The sequence below is a fragment of the Gossypium hirsutum genome, chromosome A09 (assembly GCF_007990345.1).
Source record: "Gossypium hirsutum isolate 1008001.06 chromosome A09, Gossypium_hirsutum_v2.1, whole genome shotgun sequence".
Classification (NCBI taxonomy): Eukaryota; Viridiplantae; Streptophyta; class Magnoliopsida; order Malvales; family Malvaceae; genus Gossypium; species Gossypium hirsutum.
Genome location: NC_053432.1, coordinates 7,996,434 through 8,003,894, shown reverse-complemented (window position 1 = coordinate 8,003,894; position 7,461 = coordinate 7,996,434). Strand labels below are relative to the sequence as shown.

At 31.7% G+C, this 7,461-nt stretch overlaps 1 pseudogene; it reads left to right on the top strand.

The window, feature by feature from the left end:
* Positions 1-325: 325 nt before the first annotated feature.
* LOC107888656 (uncharacterized) lies at positions 326-1,360 on the top strand (annotated as a pseudogene).
* The last annotated feature ends 6,101 nt before the right edge of the window (positions 1,361-7,461 follow it).

Genomic DNA, 7,461 nt, shown 5'->3' with positions numbered 1-7,461 from the left:
GTGTAAGGACCGATTGACAAAAATTATAAATATTGAGGGCTAAAAAAATTATTTTACCGTTGATACCGTTTAAATGGAGAGATCAAGATTTTTTAATAAAAAAATACAAAGATTTAATGTCTCAAAATTAAAGTATAAGGATTAAATTTTAAATTTTGAGAGAGTACAAGATTATAGAATTAAAGTATACGGGCCAAACTAATAAAAAAAGAAAGTACAAGGTCCAAACTGATAAAAATAGTTTAGGTACCAAAGTGAAAATTTAGCTATAATACAGGGTGAAAAGAGGTGTTAAGCCAAAGATATATTCAGTTTGAAATTTAGAAAATTTTCCTCTTTTATGAGCGAGCCGCATGGACGGCGATGGATACTCCAAATTGCCCATACAAAGTTCCCCCTCTTTATTATCTATCTTTGGCCAAAAAAGGTGAAAGAACAACATAAAATTCCTGTATTTCTTTTCACTTTGTACCTTCTTCTTTGGCCTTCACAATACCAAATCTAATTTTGGCATCTTTAATTCCCATGTTCTTTCTAGGGTTTTGAATTCCCCCTCCCTGGTTATCCCTAATTATTCATCAAGTTCCAATTTTCATTGTCTGGGTACTTTTAGATCTCCTTTTTTTTAAAAAAAAAATTTCGGATCCTTTTTTGTTATCGTAAAAAAAAAAATTCAATGTCACAAGGTTTCTCAATTGAGCTTTACTTCGATCCAGCACTTGAGAACCAGGTCTTAAAAGCTTGGAATGTTTTGGCTCGTCGTCAAATCAGCACTCAGTTAATTGAAATCGAATCAAGGCCTCACATTACTCTCTTTTCAAGCCCTTTTCTCGATCCTGCAAAGCTTGAATCCGTTATAAAGTCCTTTGCTTCAAAGCAAGAACCTTTACCTATTTCTTTTTCTTCAATTGGGGCTTTCCCAAATGAAAACAATGTTCTCTTCCTTTCACCAGCTCCAACAATGACGCTCCTACAATTCCAGGCTCAGGTATGTGAGGCAATTAAAAAGAAGGGATTGAAATTGGGGAAGAGTTTAAAGCTGATGCTTGGATCCCTTATTGTCCCGTAGCTCAAGAAGTGCCTAAAACAAGAATGGCTGAGGCTTTTTGTGTGTTGAGAGAGTTGAAATTGCCTGTTTCTGGGTATGCAATGGATATTGGATTAGTGGAGTTTTCACCTGTTCGTGAACATTTCTCATTTGGACTTGGGAATACCATAGACACATAGAGATTTGGAAGGTCCATTATACAGTGTTAGTCTTTGCTTTTTCTGTTCATTCTGCTTACTTGATGTGTTGCTAATGTAGATTCTATAATTAGTAAATGTTGGATTCTTAGTTGCAAAGTTTACTTGTTTATCATATCTTGTTTTATTGCTTGCATTTTTTTGTACAAAAGTATGTTTTGATGGGATAACAAATGGATTGGCTTAACTCAAACCTTTTATTTATCTTTTATCCTAGTCTTCTACATAACATGATTGGTGGAAATTGTAAAGGATCCCAATGAATAAATGAGTGCAAAATTACAAGAAGTTAAGTTGCATTTTGCTCTCTCTACTAAAAAATTGGATAAATTAGTTTTTAAAAATTTTATCACTTTATATTGTTAAAAGCTGACATATCTAATAGAATAATAAAGACAATAACATATGATATGCCACTTGTTACTGATGTATAGGGACAAGTTTTTAATAGTAAAAATGAATTGAAGTTTTAATAGAAGGACTAGTTTGTTCTTTGATGTAACTTACAATGATTAATTTGCATATTTTTTTAGTATATAAGTCAAAATGTAATTTGACTTCTAGTATTGAGATTTCCATGATACTTTTACTAGTAAATGTGCTTTTAGTTATTGTTGCATCCATTTGTACTTTTAAAAACTGCAGTGGCTGATAGAAGAATCAAATAATAACATATGGCATGTCACTTGTACCTTATACTGATGTATAGAGACAAGCTTTTAATAGTAAAAATGAATGAAATTTTTAATAGAAGGACCAATTTGTTCTTTAATCTAACATATAGGGATTAATTTGCCCATTTTTTAGTATATGGGTCAAAATGCAATCGGAGTTCTAGTACTGTGGTTTACATGATACTTTTTCTAGTAAATGTGCTTTTAGTTATTGTTGCATCTAAACTTCTTGTATGTTTGTCTGAGTTCTAACATTGATGATGATTTGTTCTACCATGATACGAATGACTAGAGAAATGTTGGATGAGGAGAAATGTATTTGTTTGGTTCAAATCATTTTTCAATATGCCATCTTGGTTTGCATGTTAGAAAACATGTGATTGGCATGTACATACATATATATACATATACTGTGTTCACCATTTTGGATTGGCAACTCATAGGAAGCCAAATTCTGCTGGTTGATAGCAATATGGTTAAGCCTATAAGGCAGTAATGGCAACCCAAGTTTCTTAAAGATTGGTTCTGTATCTGTAATGGTATGCAACGTATGTGTTCGATACCTATTGTTAATCTTTTGTCTTAGTAAATGAGCTTTTTGTTGTTGCTGTCGCATCTAATGTCTTGTATGTTTGTCTAACATTGATGAGTATATGTTCTACCATTCCATAAAAGACCAGAAAAATATTGGATGGGAAGAAAATATATCGGATTGGTTCATATATTTTATCAGTCTGCTATTTTTGTTTGCATGGTAGAAACATGTTATTGGCTACATACATACACGCATTTATAAAAATATATAGATTTAGGTCACTACTTTTTATATGTTGACATTTTGCCTTTCCCTCACTTAATGGCAACTCATAAAAAGCCAAATCCTGCTGGTTGTTAACAATGTGGTTAACAGCAGGTGAGCTACTGGTGTACCAGAAGTGCCATCAACAGGCCAAATTTCATAAAGATTGATTCCCGAGTACATGGACATTCTTTTCTATTGGAATTAAAGATTGCATTTTGTCTCTTTTACTAAAAAAATAAGCAAATTAGTCCCTGTACGTTTGATCAAAGAGCAAACTGTTTTTTTTTTAAATTTCATCCATTTCTACCATTAAAAATGGATCTTTATATGTTAACATGAGGTAGGTGTGACATGTCACACGTCACTGTTTAATTATTCTGTCAACCATGTTAGTTTTTAACAATACAAATATAGGAAACTTTTAATAAAAAGGACCAATTTGCTCTTTGATTTAATGTAAGAAACTAATTTACTTATTTTTTGAGTAGAGGAATAAAAAGTAATTTAAATCCCAAGTACATAAGTTTTGTGGTACTTGTACCGAATCAAAGTACAATTTATTCTCTTTGATCCCTTGAGCTGTGTTATCCAAACTTTTTCTAAATTATAGGTACGCGATCCATGTGTTTTGACACATTCCAACATGAGTATGGAGGAGGTACAAATACGATCCTTTAAATATGAAAATTTTTGGAAAATATGAGCACGCTCGTAATGATACTCATCCCAAGTCTGGGTAATATAGCCCTTGAGCTCCAATCCTGAAATCTTTATAGAATTAAGTTATGTTTGCTTACTGTTACTATGAAATAGGGCAATCCATTAATCTTGTAGCAAGGTGTGCTTGTTCAGACAATATGCAAGCAGCCATCACACGAGGCTAACATAAGGACATGGTTCTAGACCCTTGTAAACAGACAAAGTTACATGAACCCGGGCTTGATGTCCCTGTTAGTCACAACACCAAAAGAAAATACCAAAAACTACTCATTCAATAGAAGGAATAAATGAGATCATAATCCCTGTAGATTGAGACTTGCAATGAGACATTCTTAGTAAGATGGCAATAAAATCACCCGGATGGAGAAATGGTCAGTTCTATTGACAAAAACTTGGGGTTTTCCGTCAGAATCTTGATGTTTGACTTGTCTATAATAGTTCGATATCGTGTTTTTCTTTTTGGTGCCATTGTTTCATTTTCTGTTTCTGCTACGTCTTGTTGATGTCAGGTGGTGACGAGCTGAGTAGGCAGTGGATATGACACAGGTAAATTCTATCAAAGGGGACCGGAGAGTTTTCTTCAGAAGTCGGTAAAAAATCAGAAAAGTAAGCTAGTAAAAAAGGAAATTGACAGAGTTTTTCCTTTTGTTTTCAGTTATCTCTGAATAACCTGAACTGAAACTATTAATGCATGTTTATGGTTTGTTGTAAAGAGTTCTAGATTCACAAGTGAGAGCCATACATGAGTCCATTGTTCTTCCAGGTACTTGGGCCTAACTCATCTCTGCCCATTATTGGTATAATTCTCATTTACCCCTCCATTAATATAATACTGATTTTAATTAATATTTTTTATTATAACATGATTTTAATATATATATAATATAAGTACTCTTTTATGAGAAAATATTTAGTAAACTGTCAGTGGAATTTAAAAAAGAGAGACGCACCTTAATTTTTTAAGGTTACTTGTGAAATAAAAAAAGAACACTGTCAGTGTAACAATAAATTTAAATATAGTCAATTTTTTTATTTTCATCTCATCATTATATTTACATTTAAATCAAAACACACACTAAACACTTCATCACTGCTTTTAATCTCACCTCAATAGTAATTAATCCCATCACCTAATTGATTGAAATTCTAACTAGTTGTACTTCTAGATAGCTTTTTACAACTAATGGGAAATTCTATTGAAGAAATGCTCAATAATTGTAGCAAGTGCTGGCCCTTTTTCCCTTTCCAGGGAAGATTACAAACTAGGTATTGATTCAATAAAATAAATTCAGAACAGGGCTGAAAGTAGAATCAAAATCAGATAACTTGATATATTTGGTAATTTAGTAATAGTTTTTCAGTGGCATATGAGTGTTAAAAAGCAAAACTCGAAATTTAATTTAGTTGATTCATTCAATCGCAAACTTAAATATAGCATCTAAACTTCATCCTCGTTGATAAAATTACAAACATCAAAATGTGCAGCTGGGATCAGGAATCTTTTTAAGCTGTTTACATAGTTTGGAATTTCAATCCATTTATTGAACAAAAATGCAGGGCCTTTAGGACAAGATCCACTATAATGGGTTAAGCACCTGTTTTAGAGGCCATGTTATAGCTACCTGACACTAAACATCCCCTGCTTAAGTTTAAACCTCATGTAAATTTCAACATGAAATACTACAGATAAAATGAAAAGTCGAGGTAAACAACGATGCAAGTCAAAAGACACAGTAAGGTTGCCAGTCTTCTGCAATTTGCAGATATATATATATATATTTGAACCACATTTTTTTGTAGTTAAACAGGCCATGGGGGGGCAGCCATTGGTTCAATCATGATGAACCATTTGCGTTAAGAAATGGGACATCTCACCAAACTAGCTAGAATCTCGACAAAATTGTCGAGCCACTCTCACATTCTGTTCTTATCTTAACCATCTCCTCCCCATTCCTCTATCATCCAACGCCAACCTTTTTCGACATACTCGTATTCAAATATGTGTCAAATATATATATATATTTTTAAATAAAAATAATTAAGAGGTGGAACAGCATAACATGCAAGTATTGTCAGCTTACGTGGATGATAAAGGCTTGCAGTAAAAGTAGATTTCTTGCGGCTATTCAATGTTTTTATCAATTGAACAATAAAGACAAGACATATATAAAAAGGGTTTGTTTTTGGGTAAGGACACAGAGATATACGCTGGGGTTTAGTTTACTTCCATAATTCAACTCAGTGATGGACAATCAGCAAATGTTCTTTGTCGGCAGCTGGTGATACAGATGTTAAATACCTCCTCTCTTTGTTTGCAATTCCAACACTGGAAAAAAAAATTTGTTGGCCCTCCATTTTTAACCTTTTGTAGAGCTTTTGGATCTTTTTTAGTATCACCTTTTGGTTAATTAGTTAGGTTTCCATTTTTGGTCATGCCGCATTGTAAAAATCGAATCAATTTATAAACTACTAATGGTTTGATTAGGTAATTCCATCATTAAGTTAAATATCACTAAAACAACATAATGACTTATTTGACACCTCAATTTAACTAAAAAAAATCATTTTAGTAATTTTTTTAGTCCATAAACTTGTGATGTTTATCAAGTTATCTTAGAATGAATGAAAAAGTTGACATTTGTTAACTTTGTTGATGTGCGATGACAGCCTACATGTATGTCACGTCTTCTTTCTAATTTAGAGTGATTTGACAATCAACGGAAATTTAAGAATTAAAAGAAGTGAAACATTAAATTGAGTGCTAAAATAATTTCCCTAAATATTTTCAGAAAAATCAAAATTAAAAGTTGAGTTCAATTATTTGAAAGATGCCCCATGAATGAAAATGTAACTCATTGAAGATGCAAATAAATACATGCATAAACTATAATGATCCTATATCCTATGATTTCAGTTGTTGTTTTGCAAAGACAGAATAGATCACATCTTGATTTTGCTTACTGTTGAAAAGAGTATCTAAATTTAGCACTATCTGAACACTTGAATGATTTGATGCTTTTCTTTTCATTTGTCGAATATTATTTCCTGCAAACTCTTTTGTTTTTCGTATTAATATCCAACACTTACATTTAAATTCGATTTTTCGTATTAATATTCAACATTTACACTCAAATACGATAATATATGTAAAAAATCCAGATCTTAAAAAACTCATCTTACTGACATGGAATGATAGAAATATTATTTCTTCAAATACATTGTAAGATATATGTATGTATATAAAATCAATAATTCAGGTTTTTAAAAGTTGATATTATAGTAAATTGCAGGGTACAGCGATGGCCAGGGTAGCTAATCACATGGGATTAATAGCAGGGGACAGCCATTCTCACATGTGACGCCATGCCAATTTGCCAAATAACCCCCCCCCCAAAGAGCCTCCTTTTTTCCCAATTTTTTTTAAATTTAAATTTAAAAAAAAATTTTAAATATCTTCTGGCTCTAGCCATGTTCTTATGCTTGCTTGTTAGCTACTTGTGGGCTTCCATGGATGAGTCTTTTTTGAGTAGCAAATGCATGGTTGCTAGGACACACTATCACCATACCACATACCCCATTTGGTTTTTTCTTTTAATCCTTATAGATTTTTAGTGAAAATGACAAAAAATTATCCACAAAAGATCTGATTAACTGATACCAACACTGTTAAGAGAGTGATCCCTTGAACGATAATATTTATATTGAAATTTGGTAAAAAAATATCATGGAGATCCTTATAATAGAAGTCGAATTCCATTTACCTCTACTTAAAAAAAATGATCAAATTGATTCTTTTATTAAAAGTTTCATCCGTTTTTATTATTAAAAACTAATCTTTGTATGTCAACATAAGAAATAATGTCAAGTCACGCGTAATTGTCTGACTATTTCATCATTCACATTAATTTTTAATAGTAGAATAGATAAAAATTTTAACAAAAAAAACTAATTTATTATTTAATCTAACATATAAAAATTAATTTATTTATTCTTTTAAGTAAATAGAATAAAATGCAATAT